At 38.9% G+C, this 15467-nt stretch overlaps 1 long non-coding RNA gene and 7 other non-coding genes across 8 annotated transcripts; all 8 read right to left on the bottom strand.

The window, feature by feature from the left end:
* Nucleotides 1-711: 711 nt before the first annotated feature.
* Nucleotides 712-927, bottom strand: LOC116043105. Its single transcript, XR_004103383.1, has one exon. It is a non-coding gene; the product is annotated as a small nucleolar RNA U3 (small nucleolar RNA).
* Nucleotides 928-1694: 767 nt separating this feature from the next.
* Nucleotides 1695-1910, bottom strand: LOC116043094. Its single transcript, XR_004103373.1, has one exon. It is a non-coding gene; the product is annotated as a small nucleolar RNA U3 (small nucleolar RNA).
* Nucleotides 1911-2887: 977 nt separating this feature from the next.
* LOC116043116 lies at nucleotides 2888-3103 on the bottom strand. The gene has a single exon (XR_004103393.2). It is a non-coding gene; the product is annotated as a small nucleolar RNA U3 (small nucleolar RNA).
* Nucleotides 3104-3952: 849 nt separating this feature from the next.
* On the bottom strand, nucleotides 3953-4168 carry LOC116043092. Its single transcript, XR_004103371.1, has one exon. It is a non-coding gene; the product is annotated as a small nucleolar RNA U3 (small nucleolar RNA).
* Nucleotides 4169-4941: 773 nt separating this feature from the next.
* Nucleotides 4942-15447, bottom strand: LOC118494936. Its single transcript, XR_004897135.1, has 4 exons — nucleotides 15363-15447; nucleotides 7438-7442; nucleotides 6424-6428; nucleotides 4942-5016 (listed from the first exon to the last, which is right to left on the bottom strand). It is a non-coding gene; the product is annotated as an uncharacterized LOC118494936 (long non-coding RNA).
* LOC118494994 lies at nucleotides 9427-9640 on the bottom strand. The gene has a single exon (XR_004897278.1). It is a non-coding gene; the product is annotated as a small nucleolar RNA U3 (small nucleolar RNA).
* Nucleotides 12194-12409, bottom strand: LOC118494991. Its single transcript, XR_004897275.1, has one exon. It is a non-coding gene; the product is annotated as a small nucleolar RNA U3 (small nucleolar RNA).
* Nucleotides 14180-14395, bottom strand: LOC116043095. The gene has a single exon (XR_004103374.1). It is a non-coding gene; the product is annotated as a small nucleolar RNA U3 (small nucleolar RNA).
* Nucleotides 15448-15467: the final 20 nt, after the last annotated feature.

The raw sequence follows: 15467 nt of genomic DNA, 5'->3' as shown, positions 1-15467 counted from the left end.
CATGCTAAGTAGGCCAAGTGCTGCAGGTATGAGAACAGCCCAAGTGATTGTGGTCAGCCGATAATATATTTTTTTATAATAATTTTTTTTTACACTAAATGCTGCATTAATTCATACTAAAATATTTACCATATATTTCTGCAAACCCAGTGATCATATCCAAATCTTCATAGTTACAAAATTAAGCTAAGAGCAGTCATCAGTCGCAGTGAATATTTGGTATAAACTGAATTATTCTTCACTGTCTGCTTTAACTCAGAAAGAAATATAATCAAATTATCATTGTGGTAAACAGTTGATAGATTTCAGATACCTTCAAGTAACCATGGCCACCCCTACAACAACTATTTTTTCATTTCTTAAACCCTTGCTTTTTTTTTTTTAAGTTTCTGCATTTACAGTGAGTACAATGTCAACTTTGAATGACAATAACATGGCGTCATACTAGACCAAAGTAGAAAGTTAAAGTAGATTTCATATTATTGGTAAACTACAACCCTGCTACTACCACTCTGATCATCTTCCCCTCATCAATGCTCCATTACCACAGATCACATAGATCATCTGTAAAATATCTGCCTGTTTTACACTCTTTGACCAACTGGTGGTATTGTGATCAAATGAAGCCTCAATAAATGAACACTTTTGTGGAGAAATTTACTGCAAAGCTTGCACTTACTTCAAGTTTAACTTACTTTAAACAGACCAACAACCACTCCGATCATATTCTCTTCCTCAATGCTCCATGAAGAAGCAAAGAACAATCATCAATGACAGAGAACATATGAAGTGAATCATTACTCTCTGTCAGCTTCACGCTCAGAAAAGAACATCATGACTCATCATCGTGGTGAGCGAGACCAAACACTTTAGAAACACATTTCTCAAGTGAAAACCTTTAGAAATGATTCCTGAAAGTATAGTCTTGTTTAGACTGAGGGTGAAAACTGCATCTCATTCACTGCAGAGTGATTGTCACTCAGGGTCTAGAGGTACAGAAGCTAATCGTTACGTGCTTCAGATGACTCTGAGGTGAGAAAATCTATTTAGGTTTTTAAGAAGACCAATATGTAGATTGAATTAGATTATCAGTTACTGTTTGTCTCAATAATTCTGTTTCAGCCTACTTATTTTTTACAATAAATGCTCCAGTCATTTATTTGCATTAAAACTGGTTCTTAAAATTTCTGGAGTTGAACGACCAAGCTCTTCATTCACAGACCAAAGGATGGTTGAACCTGCTGCATTCAGACTTTAGCCACAGTTTCAACCTCCACACCTGAGTAAAGTGGAAAAAACTTAAATGAAGACATGCCAATCAAGCACAGCCTGTAATGGCCACACAGTCTGATTAGTCAAGTGAAAACACCTGTGTGAGTGTAACATGGATGTGTAGAGATGGGCTTCCAAACAATGCACCTTTCTGACATTTTGACATGTCACAGTAGGAAAAGCAAAGGTATAAATAAAAATGAATTACAGCTGAACTCCATTTCCATTTTTACAAAAGAAATAAGACACTACAAAGTCAGGAAAGTAGGTGCTGATCCTTGAGGTTGGTAGAACCCTTTCAAGTAACCTTGTCAACCACCAACAAGACAAGTATTTCACAAACTGGCACAAATTATGTTAAAAAAGAAAGCTTGACACAATTTTTTGTTATGTTCATTCATTTTTTTCACATATGTGCTACGACCACTCTGATCATATTCCCTTCCTCAATGCTCCATGAAGAAGCAAAGAACAATCATCAATGACAGAGAGCATATGAAGTAAATCATTACTCTCTATCAGCTTCACGCTCAGAAAAAAATATCACGACTCATCATCGTGGTTAGCGAGACCAAACACTTTAGAAACACATTTCTCAAGTCAAGAACTATAGAAATGATCCCTGAAAGTATAGTCTTGTTTAGACTGAGGGTGAAAACTGCATCTCATTCACTGGATACTTACTGTCACTGAGGGTTCCTCTCTGCCATTAATAAACTCGTCCAGTCATGTGTGTTTTTGTGAATAACAGCATTGCACAGCCAATCACTGCTTGACTCTGACAGCACAGCTGTGATACAGAGATAAACACTGAGATAGAGGAAACACTTGTATGAAAGTAAGAAAAAAGAAAGAAAGTGGATTTTGTTCAAAGATTACAAATATTAAAACACGCCATAGGAACAATCATCTATAACAGAACAGATGAATTGAGTCATTATTCAATGTCTGCTTCCCTCTCAGACAGCAGTATTAACACTCATTGTGGTCAGCAGATAATATATTTTTTTCATAATATTTTTTTTTACAATAAATGCTCCATTAATTCATTTATAAGTATCCATACTAAAATATTTACCATATATTTCTGCAAGAAATCCAAGAGCAGTCATTAGTCGCAGTGAATATTTGGTATAAACTGAATTATTCTTCACTGTCCGCTTCAGCTCAGAAAGAAATATAATCAAATTATCATTGTGGTAAACAGTTGATAGATTTCAGATACCATCAAGTAACCATGGCCACCCCTGCGAAAAACTATTGTTTTCATTTCTTAAACCTTTGCTTTTTAAAAAAGTGCAGTACAATGTCAACTGTGAATGACAATAACATGGCGTCATACTAGACCAAAGTAGAAAGTTAAAGTAGATTTCATGCTATTGGTAATCTACAACCCTGCTACTACCACTCTGATCATATTGCCCTCATCAATGCTCCATTACCACAGATCACATAGATCATCTGTTAAATATCTGCCTGTTTTACACTCTCTGACCAACAGGTGGTATTGTGATCAAATGAAGCCTCAATAAATAAACACTTTTGTGAAGAAATTTACTGGAAAGCTTTAATACTTCGGCTTATCTCAGGTTTAACTTACTTTAAACATAGAGCAACCACTCTGACCATATTCCATTCCTCAATGCTCCATGAAGAAGCAAAGAACGGTCATCAATGGCAGAGAGCATATGAAGTAAATCATTACTCTCTGTCAGCTTCACGCTCAGAAAAGAATATCACGACTCATCATCGTGGGTAACGAGACCAAACACTTTAGAAACACATTTCTCAAGTCAAGAACTATAGAAATGATCCCTGAAAGTATAGTCTTAATTAATGTAGGGGTGAAAAAAAGAGGCCATTCACAGAAGGATTATTCTCACTCATGGTTCCTCCCTGCCATCAACAAGCTCCTCCACTTGCTGCGTCTCGTCCAGTCATGTGTCATTTATGTAAATGAGCCAGCATAGCACAGCCAATCACTGCATGACTCTTACAGCACAGCTGTTATGCAGGGAGTGCACATACGGGACAGAGAGCAGTACTGGGGTCAAGAAAACGCTTGTATAAAAGGTCTTTAGTAAGTAATAAGTAAGTCAGCGAGTAAGTAAGTTTGTAAATAGAAAATGTAATTAAGTTAGTAAAAAAAGTTACACTGACAAATTTTGTCAAAGTTCTAAATACTGGCAACAGAAAAGGTTAATTTCTCTCACAGACTGAAAGAAGTCAGACAGGCTGCATTACATGTAAAGTCCCAGTTTACATTAAAGACAGCGTAAAATAAAAATGAGGATATTTATTGTAATTACATAACATGTCATACATGAAAGGGAACTAAATGGAGAACACATGTCCTGGTGCAGGTAATAAACGCACACAATTAAAAATATGACAGCAGATAAATAAAAATATATATAAATATACATTTAAAATACTGTAATGTCTGTAACTAAGTGGCCAAGTGGGCACAAAGTGCAGCACTGCCCTGAGTAATATCAACAACCAAATTCATATTAAGCAGCAGTTGGTTCAGTTAATAGCACTGAAAGTATGAAGAGAAAGAGAAAGTAGCCTATGGTTTGATAATTATCTACTAACAAAATCTGTAACTCTCTCTAAAGACTGTAATTTTAAGATTATGATTTCATCTATACATTATTTTTCAACACACAACATGACTACCACTCTGACCATATTCCTTCCCTCAATGCTCCATTAAGAAGCAATGAACAATCATCAATGACAGAGAGCATATGAAGTGAATCATTACTCTCTGTCAGCTTCACGCTCAGAAAGGAATATCACGACTCATCATCGTGGGTAGCGAGACCAAACACTTTAGAAACACATTTCTCAAGTCAAGAACTATAGAAATGATCCCTGAAAGTATAGTCTTAACAATTCTACGGCTGAAAAAAGCAAGTCATTCAAAGGACGATAACTCTCACTCATGATTCGTCCTTGTCGTCACACAGGACCAAAACGAACGGCTATTGAGTAGTAAACAGAGTATAACCGTAACAAAACCACGTCAATAAAACTTAAGTCTAAACTGTTAATTTAATGTTAACTAGTGAGCTGAACTGAACGTTAAGACGTGTTTCAGTTTAGTGAGTGGGACTACTACAGTCGGAGCTCCGGTCAAGCTCTGAATGACTCGGTGAACTCATCTTTTGAACAAATCTTTTTAGTGAACTGATCCTAGTGATGAAGTACACTGTAAAGAACAACTTTCCCCATCACCACTACTTTATCTCACTGACTGGAAGAAGTCATCCAGGCTGTAAAGAACCAGTTTACAATTAAGACACTGTAAAACTTTAGTGATGTTACGTTCTGTCCCGAGGCTTCAGAGCGCGTGTCGAGAAATCCCGAAAGTTTTCTGTGAAGCGCGTCCGTAACACATCACTGGTTTAGGAACTAGTTCCAATCTACACAGTTTTATTATACACCCATGATCTACGTGAGCACATTCACTGCCCTCTGCCTGGTTAAACCACTGCCACTTTTCATTTTAGAATACTAATATGCTATTACTATATTATGACCAAAGAATTGATTTAAACACGTTTTATAGCCACATTACTATCAAGGAAATCCGTTTATTATACAGTTATGTTAATATCATATCACCAGAAAATACACACTATATTCTTATAAATGTATTATGTGGAAATTGAGTTTTTCTTCATCGTTATTTCTAAGTCTTTACTAGCGCAAAATACAGTCAAAAGCAGTCTCTGGCTACATTCAGACTGGAGCCAAAAGTGGCCCAAATCCGATCACGAACTCTGTGTTTGAGCTATGTTACTGGTTACTGGGTTGCACAGCGTTTGGCGTTCGACTGCTCATGACTGTTTTCCAAGATGGCGCCCGCATGTAAACATGATCGCTACTGTCTTTATAATCTATCTTTTTAATAAACTGTCTGTACACTTACAAAGTTCTCAATAATTCGGTTTACATGTAGGGACCCTCATTATGCTACCGTTGGTGGTGCTATTTTGAGCCTTGTTAGTGGTATAAAACAGCGATTTACCATGTGCCCCGAAAGCTAGCGTTAGCAGCTAACCACCGGTTTGCGCTAGCTTGTTTCAAGCTAGAGACGCATTTGATTAGCATGAAAACATGTCCCAGAGAATGTTTGACTCGGTACACATATGTTATTAACCCCTAGGTTCATTTTGCGCCAGAATTGTCCTTTAAGACTTGCGGTGCGAACAGTGTATCACATAGATCATCTGTAAAATATCTGCCTGTTTTACACTCTTTGACCAACACGTGGTATTGTAAGCAAATTAAGCCTCGATAAACTAATACTTTGAGGAGCATCTCGCTGCAGTCTGCAGGAAGGCAGGGCTTGACATCAAGCCCCGCCCACATCCAAGTCAGTCTTTTTTATTTATTTATTTTTTTTTTTACCTACGTTGTCTCCCCATACGCTCGAACCATGGATGTATTAAGAGAACTGGATACAGTGTTCGGCGGGAAGCCCCGTATGTTCCAATGAGAGTGCTCAAAAGCGCATAAAGCAAACATGGAGCTCGGCTCTTCCGCATTGTTGGCCCATAACGCTGGTTGGCTCACGATGGGCATGCGCACTAGCAACAATTTGTTTGCGTTGTCGTAGCAACCGGTAGCAACATGCGCGTTCATGAGCTTCTCTGTCGTGTCTCTTACTGGCGAACTCATGAACTCGCCGTTTTCATTGTCTAAAATATTCACTAACGTTAAACATTGTTTTCGTTGTTCCCGATCGTTTACATGCTTAGCTAAATAAACGATAGATGTATTTAGCTAGACAACCAAGGATATTTAATAATTATGTTGTGCTACTAGCTAGCTACCTACTAACTAGCGCTAGCTAGCTGTTAGCCTGCAGTTTCGTGAACAGAGCTCATCCATGGCTTCAGCTCTCATCCACGTTACAAGCTTTACAGCATACAGCCCTCGGATGTATTATAAGAGAGAACCAAGGCGATGTAATCACTATGTCTGTAGTAACGTTATGTAGGCATATAGCTAGCTATGTATAGATCTTAATACAGCCATGCTACCTACCCCTGATGTTAACAACTAGCTAGCTAGCCGATAGCCCGCCAGTTTGGGAAACGCTAATGACGTTACATCCACGTAGCTAACAGGCTTTACAGCAGCTACATACATCCCTGGGATGTATCATGACTTCATAAGATAATACCATGGACGTATTCATAGAACACATGGTGAATTACAACCATTAGCTATATCCATTATTACAGCTAGCTACATGAGCTCGGGAGAACAGTCATGTGAGCGGGCGGGCGCAGTCCCGCAGCTCTGCTCGCGTCCACTATGCGCGTTCATCATGCCAAATTTAATAACTCTGGATTCGCTTCTAGTGAATGTTAAAAATGTTAAAAACGTAACGTTTTAAACAAGGACCCTTTCAGTGTTCGGACTGGTAAGTTGATATACCCAGAAACAAATTATCCGCTGAAATATAGACGTTTCTTTCGCCATGCAAAGTCTATGTGAAAAGTCTTTCTGGGCCATGGGGTGCAGTACCACCGTTATCCGCTAAGCCCATGGTGGCTTTTAGACTCGCCGCTCTTCCTGGGGGCTTGGCTCGAACGGACCAAGACGGTAGCAAAGCTGATATATAGCCTCTTGTTTCACATTAGATGACAGAAACTGATGTAAGCTAAACACAAACGACATTTCATGCAACAACAGTGAACTGTAATTGGGCCCGTGTACTTTTTCGTTCATTTCATTTCCGACTTTGAAACGAAAAGAGTGGTTCGGAAATAACGTAAGACTGCTCCGGTGAAAGCCTCGTTTTCATGAGCTTCTGGGGCTAGCTGCTAGCTAGCTCGGAAGCTACATCTGATGGCAGGTAGGTTGCTAATTAGCCAATGCTAAAAAGTATGGAAGTAGCCTACTAGTTTCCCCTGCTTTCTATCAATATTCCTCAGTATATGTCTTTTGGTGTAGTTTCCTAACACGCTCGTATGTAAATGAACTCTTTGCTTGCTATCTAAGTCAACGGTCAACACCTTTTATATTGTAATGTGAAAGCTCAGGCTGCGTTAGCTTCAGCTAAACCACAGCCGCACCTTGCACTGCCCTGTTAAAATGCAACTTCAACCCTCGGATATAACGGTAATCACGTAGCGATTTTACTGTATCTAAACATCTGTATGTGTGTTCGACCTTTTGAAATACTTAGATTAGGTGTGTTACTGTGCAGGTAATATCCGAGGAGCATCTCGCATGATTGTGAATTCTACACGAACCAGACTGAGAGACAATTTAAAGACTCAAGAACCCTTTGCAGATGTTTTGGATTAATTAGCTGATTAGAGTGGGACACTTTGAGCCTAAAATATTGAACCTTTTCACAATATTCAAATTTTCTGAGGGTTTTCATAAACTGTAAGCCATAGTCATCAAAATGATAACAAATACAGGCTTGAAATATCTCGCTTTGCATGTAATAAGTCTATATAATTAGTTTTACCTTTTAAGTTGAATTACTGAAATAAATGAACTTTTGCACAATATTCAAATTTTTCGAGTTTCATCTGTATGCTTCTGGTTCACCTGTTAAGTGTTAAAGCAAAATCGCCCCTTTGTACATTTGGTTGTGACTGAATTCTTGCTGTTAATATGAAAGTCCATAACGAAACAACACACCATTCTACTTTTGAGGGCTAAATTAAATGAAATATGGCACGTTTTCCGTTTAAACACATTATCATCAATATTAACAAGGTTTAAAATGACCCATTTTTCAAATTTGGATATCATTTCAAAATCAGAAATCAGTAGTAACTACATGAAAACTTCACTGTTGCATGAAATGTCGTTTGTGTTTAGCCTACATCATCAGTTTCTATCTAATGTGAATCAAGAGGCTATATCAGCTTCGCTACCAGGCTGTCATTATTTTTTTTTTTTTTTGTCTTCAAAAAACTTTATTATTCAAGTACAGATCCATAAACACATTGAAAACATTAAATGCATACATACATACACGAAAAAAGGGCGCATTAAATTTTCATTAAAGAGGTTATAAGGCATTGTAAATGTTCAGAGTCCGGATGGCTTTCTTATTTGTCAGTCCTTTTTTAAAGTTTTAAAATATAATTTCATGTCATTTTAAAATTGGGGACTAGCCTATTCGGTTTTCTTTCAGATTATTTACATTTATAGATAAAAAATTTTCAAATGAAATTAAAAGATTTAAAATAAAAAACATGGCATTTATCCAAATAATTTTCTTCATAGTAAAAAAATTCTACCAGGCTGTCTTGGTCATGGATGTATTAATGGCGCGTTCATGCCACCTCGGAATAACAGGGACCGACCCCGTGATTACGTTGTTTTTCCGACTACCAGTGTTCACATGGTTAGGATGGTCGTGATGCGTGTTCTTCTTCTTCTGTTATATTGGCATTTGGCATAACAACTTGTTGCATGACTGCCACCAACTGTTGGCCGTAGCCTAGAGCATCAGGTGTGTGAACACCTGGTGAAAACATGGAGGCCACAATAATTTGCTGCTGTTTTCTTATGCGAGCATACAAACAGCACATCGTCAGGTGTTTGTGTTATCTGCAGGACAACGAACAGGAAAGGACACGGATAATGTGTTGTTTTTTTTTTTTATACATAGGCTTATTTCTGAATAATTTGAAATATGTTATGTCTGTGTATGTTTCTCAGCAGAGGCATTTGTCCACAATAAACAGTTTATTGTCATTGAAATATGTTCAGTGAACCAAAGTCGCCTACATCAAACATCAGTTGTCAACAACGCGTCACCAACTGGGAAACTCAGTTAGCAAAATCTGGCCCGAGTTTCCCACCTCTGATTCCCACAGGAAGGGACGTGAATGATGACGTTTTCACTCGGAAAAAAACGTTTTTCCGATGTCCATTAACGCACGGAAAGAGAACGGTCTTGGTCCGTTAGAGCATATGGGGAATGACATAAGCAAAAAAAAAAAAATGGCTGACTTGGATGTGGGCAGGGCTTGATGTCAAGCCCCACCTTCCCACAGACTGCAGCGAGATATACTTGAATACTTTTGCTGTTGAATTTGCTTAAAAGTATTAAATCACCATCACTACCTAGTTCAGCTTTAACTTACTTTAAACATACCAACAACCACTCTGATCACATTCTCTTCCTCAATGCTCCATGAAGAAGCAAAGAACGATCATCAATGACAGAGAGCATATGAAGGGAATCATTACTCTCTGTCAGCTTCACGCTCAGAAAAGAATATCACGACTCATCATCGTGGGTAGCGAGACCAAACACTTTAGAAACACATTTCTCAAGTCAGAGACTATAGAAATGATCCCTGAAACAAGCCCCCAGGAAGAGCGTCGAGTCTAAAAGCCACCATGGGTTTAGCGGATATCGGTGGTACTGCACCCCATGGCCCAGAAAGACTTTTCACATAGACTTTGCATGGTGAAAGAAACGTCTATATTTCAGCGGATAATTTGTTTCTGGGTATATCAACTTACCAGCCCGAACACTGAAAGGGTCCTTGTTTAAAACGTTACTTTTTTAACATTTTTAACATTCCCTAGAAGCGAATCCAGAATTATTAAATTTGGCATGATGAACGCGCATAGTGGACGCGAGCAGAGCCGCGGGGCTGCGCCCGCCCGCTCACATGACTGTTCTCCCTAGCTCATGTAGCTAGCTGTAATAATGGATATAGCTAATGGTTGTAATTCACCATGTGTTCTATGAATACGTCCATGGTATTATCTTATGAAGTCATGATACATCCGAGGGATGTATGTAGCTGCTGTAAAGCCTGTTAGCTACGTGGATGTAACGTCAATAGCGTTTCCCAAACTGGCGGGCTATCGGCTAGCTAGCTAGTTGCTAACATCAGGGGTAGCTAGCATGGCTGTATTAAGATCTGTACATAGCTAGCTATATGCCTACATAACGTTACTACAGACATAGTGATTACATCGCCTTGGTTCTCTCTTATGATACATCCGAGGGCTGTATGCTGTAAAGCTTGTAACGTGGATGACAGCTGAAGCCATGGATGAGCTTTGTTCACGAAACTGCAGGCTAACAGCTAGCTAGCACTAGTTAGTAGGTAGCTAGCTAGTAGCACAACATAATTATTAAATCTCCTTGGTTGTCTAGCTAAATACAGTGAGGAAAATAAGTATTTGAACACCCTGCTATTTTGCAAGTTCTCCCGCTTAGAAATCATGGAGGGGTCTGAAATTGTCATCGTAGGTGCATGTCCACTGTGAGATACATAATTTAAAAAAAAATCCAGAAATCACAATGTATGATTTTTTAACTATTTATTTGTATGATACAGCTGCAAATAAGTATTTGAACACCTGAGAAAATCAATGTTAATATTTGGTACAGTAGCCTTTCTTTGCAATTACAGAGGTCAAACGTTTCCTGTAGTTTTTCACCAGGTTTGCACACACTGCAGGAGGGATTTTGGCCCACTCCTCCACACAGATCTTCTCTAGATCAGTCAGGTTTCTGGGCTGTCGCTGAGAAACACGGAGTTTGAGCTCCCTCCAAAGATTCTCTATTGGGTTTAGGTCTGGAGACTGCCTAGGCCACGCCAGAACCTTGATATGCTTCTTACAGAGCCACTCCTTGGTTATCCTGGCTGTGTGCTTCGGGTCATTGTCATGTTGGAAGACCCAGCCTCGACACATCTTCAATGCTCTAACTGAGGGAAGGAGGTTGTTCCCCAAAATCTCGCAATACATGGCCCCGGTCATCCTCTCCTTAATACAGTGCAGTCGCCCTGTCCCATGTGCAGAAAAACACCCCCAAAGCATGATGCTACCACCCCCATGCTTCACAGTAGGGATGGTGTTTTTGGGATGGTACTCATCATTCTTCTTCCTCCAAACACGGTTAGTGGAATTATGACCAAAAAGTTCTATTTTGGTCTCATCTGACCACATGACTTTCTCCCATGACTCCTCTGGATCATCCAAATGGTCATTGGCAAACTTAAGACGGGCCTTGACATGTGCTGGTTTGAGCAGGGGAACCTTCCGTGCCATGCATGAGTTCAAACCATGATGTCTTAGTGTATTACCAACAGTAACCTTGGAAACGGTGGTCCCATCTCTTTTCAGGTCATTGACCAGCTCCTCCCGTGTAGTTCTGGGCTGATTTCTCACCTTTCTTAGGATCATTGAGACCCCACGAGGTAAGATCTTGCATGGAGCCCCAGTGCGAGGGAGCTTGACAGTCATGTTTAGCTTCTTCCATTTTCTAATGATTGCTCCAACAGTGGACCTTTTTTCACCAAGCTGCTTGGCAATTTCCCCGTAGCCCTTTCCAGCCTTGTGGAGGTGTACAATTTTGTCTCTAGTGTCTTTGGACAGCTCTTTGGTCTTGGCCATGTTAGTAGTTGGTCTTACTGATTGTATGGGGTGGACAGGTGTCTTTATGCAGCTAACGACCTCAAACAGGTGCATCTAATTTAGGATAATAAATGGAGTGGAGGTGGACATTTTAAAGGCAGACTAACAGGTCTTTGAGGATCAGAATTCTAGCTGATAGACAGGTGTTCAAATACTTATTTGCAGCTGTATCATACAAATAAATAGTTAATAGGATTTTTTTTTTTAGATTATGTCTCTCACAGTGGACATGCACCTACGATGACAATTTCAGACCCCTCCATGATTTCTAAGTGGGAGAACTTGCAAAATAGCAGGGTGTTCAAATACTTATTTTCCTCACTGTAGATCATCTGTAAAATATCTGCCTGTTTTACACTCTCTGACCAACAGGTGGTATTGTGATCAAATGAAGCCTCAATAAATGAACACTTTTGTGAAGAAATTCACTGCAAAGCTTCAATGCTTGCGCTTAGTTCAGGTGCAACGTACTTTAAACAGATCAACAACCACTCTGATCATATTCTCTTCCTCAATGCTCCATGAAGAAGCAAAGAACAATCATCAATGACAGAGAACATATGAAGTAAATCATTACTCTCTATCAGCTTCACGCTCAGAAAGGAATATCACGACTCATCATCGTGGTTAGCGAGACCAAACACTTTAGAAACACATTTCTCAAGTCAGAAACTATAGAAATGATCCCTGAAAATATAGCCTTGTCTAGATTGAGGGTGAAAACTGCATCTCATTCACTGGATACTTACTGTCACTGAGGGTTCCTCTCTGCCATTAATAAACTCGTCCAGTCATGTTTTTTTTTGTGAATAACAGCATTGCACAGCCAATCACTGCTTGACTCTGACAGCACAGCTGTGATACAGAGATAAACACTGAGATAGAGGAAACAATTGTATGAAAGTAAGAAAAAAGAAAGAAAGTGGATTTTGTTCAAAGATTACAAATATTAAAACACGCCATAGGAACCATCATCTATAACAGAACAGATGAATTGAGTCATTATTCAATGTCTGCTTCCCTCTCAGACAGCAGTATTAACACTCATGTCAATGACAGCAAGCAGAGAGTCAGCCCATCCCAGTTGACTACCTCAGCTTTGTTGATTGCTGGACCATGCTAAGCAGGCCAAGTGCCGCAGGTATGAGAACAGGACAGCCCACGTCATTGTGGTCAGCAGGTAATAGATTTTTTTTGTAATAATTTTTATTAAACAATAAATGCTGCCTTAATTCATACTAAAATATATTTCTGCAAACCCAGTGATCATATCCAAATCTTCATAGTTACAAAATAATGCCAAGAGCAGTCATCAGTCGCAGTGAATATTTGGTATGAACTGAACTGCTTCAACTCAGAAATAAATATAATCAAACTAGAAAATTCCGGAAGAAATTTTGACAGTGTGCCTTTACTCTGCTGTTTGACATGTCCTGTAAAGAAAGGACAACACAGCCTACAGTAAAGAGTCTTTATGATAGGAGCCTAGGAGGTGTGTGTGTAAGAAGTTGTTGCTATGGTGATTTCCACAGTGAGGGAGGGGGAGACAGTATCTTCCATGGGTCAAACATGTCCATTTAATGATAAGTATATCTCTTAAGTTTGTTCTGTAAATCAAAACGGTGGGTCCAAACAGCAAAAAATATTATCATCACAAGAAACATAAAGGTCTGGGGAACGCATCGATGTGGTTTTTATGTTTATGGTGTCAAATATATGCGACACAGAGCAGGTAACAAACAGGGAACCGCCTGCGTACTTCCAGATATTTAATTTCATTGTTTCTATCGGCAGTTGGTGTGAAGAGAGCCAAAAGTTTAGGTCCGGTAGATTCCATAAGAAGACCAATATGTAGATTAAATTAGATTATCAGTCACTCTTTGTCTCAATAATTCTGTTTCAGCCTACTTATTTTCTACAATAAATGCTCCAGTCATTTATTTGCATTAAAACTGGTTCTTAACATATCTGGAGTTGAACGACCAAGCTCTTCATTCACAGACCAAAGGATGGTTGAACCTGCTGCATTCAGACTTTAGCCACAGTTTCAACCTCCACACCTGAGTAAAGTGGAAAAAACTTAAATGAAGACATGCCAATCAAGCACAGCCTGTAATGGCCACACAGTCTGATTAGTCAAGTGAAAACACCTGTGTGAGTGTAACATGGATGTGTAGAGATGGGCTTCCAAACAATGCACCTTTCTGACATTTTGACATGTCACAGTAGGAAAAGCATGTTACAAATAAAAATGAATTATGGCTCAACTCCATTTACATTTTTACAAAAGAAATAAGACACTACAAAGTCAGAAAAGTAGGTGCTGATCTTTGAGGTTGGTAGAACCCTTTCAAATAACCTTGTCCACCACCGACAAGACAAATATTTCAAGACTGGCACAAATTATGTTAAAAAAGAAAGCTTGACACAATTTTTTGTTATGTTCATTCATTTTTTTCACATATGTGCTACGACCACTCTGATCATATTCCCTTCCTCAATGCTCCATGTAGAAGGAAAGAACAATCATCAATGACAGAGAGCATATGAAGAAGATCATTACTCTCTATCAGCTTCACGCTCAGAACGGAATATCACGACTCATCATCGTGGTTAGCGAGACCAAACACTTTAGAAACACATTTCTCAAGTCAGAAACTATAGAAATGATCCCTGAAAGTATAGTCTTGTTTAGATTGAGGGTGAAAACTGCATCTCATTCACTGGATACTTACTGTCACTGAGGGTTCCTCTCTGCCATTAATAAACTCGTCCAGTCATGTGTGTTTTAGTGAATAACAGCATTGCACAGCCAATCACTGCTTGACTCTGACAGCACAGCTGTGATACAGAGATAAACACTGAGATAGAGGAAACACTTGTATGAAAGTAAGAAAGTAAGAAAAAAGAAAGAAAGTGGATTTTGTTCAAAGATTACAGATACTAAAATACGCCATAGGAACCATCATCAATAACAGAAAAGATGAACTGAATCATTATTCAATGTCTGCTCCCTCTCAGACAGCAGTATTAACACTCATGTCAATGACAGCAAGCAGTGAGTCAGCCCATCCCAGTTGACTACTTCAGCTTTGTTGATTGCTGGACCATGCTAAGTAGGCCAAGTGCTGCAGGTATGAGAACAGGACAGCCCACGTCATTGTGGTGAGCTGATAATATATTTTTTTATAATAATTTTTTTTACACTAAATGCTGCATTAATTCATACTAAAATATTTACCCTATGTTTCTGCAAACCCAGTGATCATATCCAAATCTTCATAGTTACAAAATAAAGCCAAGAGCAGTCATCAGTCGCAGTGAATATTTGGTATAAACTGAATTATTCTTCACTGTCCGCTTCTGCTCAGAAAGAAATATAATCAAATTATCATTGCGGTAAACAGTTGATAGATTTCAGATACCTTCAAGTAACCATGGCCACCCCTACAACAACTATTTTTTCATTTCTTAAACCCTTGCTTTTTTTTTTAAAGTTTCTGCATTTACAGTGAGTACAACGTCAACTTTGAATGACAATAACATGGCGTCATACTAGACCAAAGTAGAAAGTTAAAGTAGATGTCATATTATTGGTAAACTACAACCCTGCTACTACCACTCTGATCATCTTCCCCTCATCAATGCTCCATTACCACAGATCACATAGATCATCTGTAAAATATCTGCCTGTTTTACACTCTTTGACCAACAGGTGGTATTGTGATCAAATGAAGCCTCAATAAATAAACGCTTTTCTG

This window comes from Sander lucioperca, chromosome 4, assembly GCF_008315115.2.
Source record: "Sander lucioperca isolate FBNREF2018 chromosome 4, SLUC_FBN_1.2, whole genome shotgun sequence".
Taxonomy (NCBI): domain Eukaryota; kingdom Metazoa; phylum Chordata; class Actinopteri; order Perciformes; family Percidae; genus Sander; species Sander lucioperca.
The sequence above is the reverse complement of the archived record's forward strand: the minus strand, read 5'-3'. Positions and strand labels throughout refer to the sequence as shown.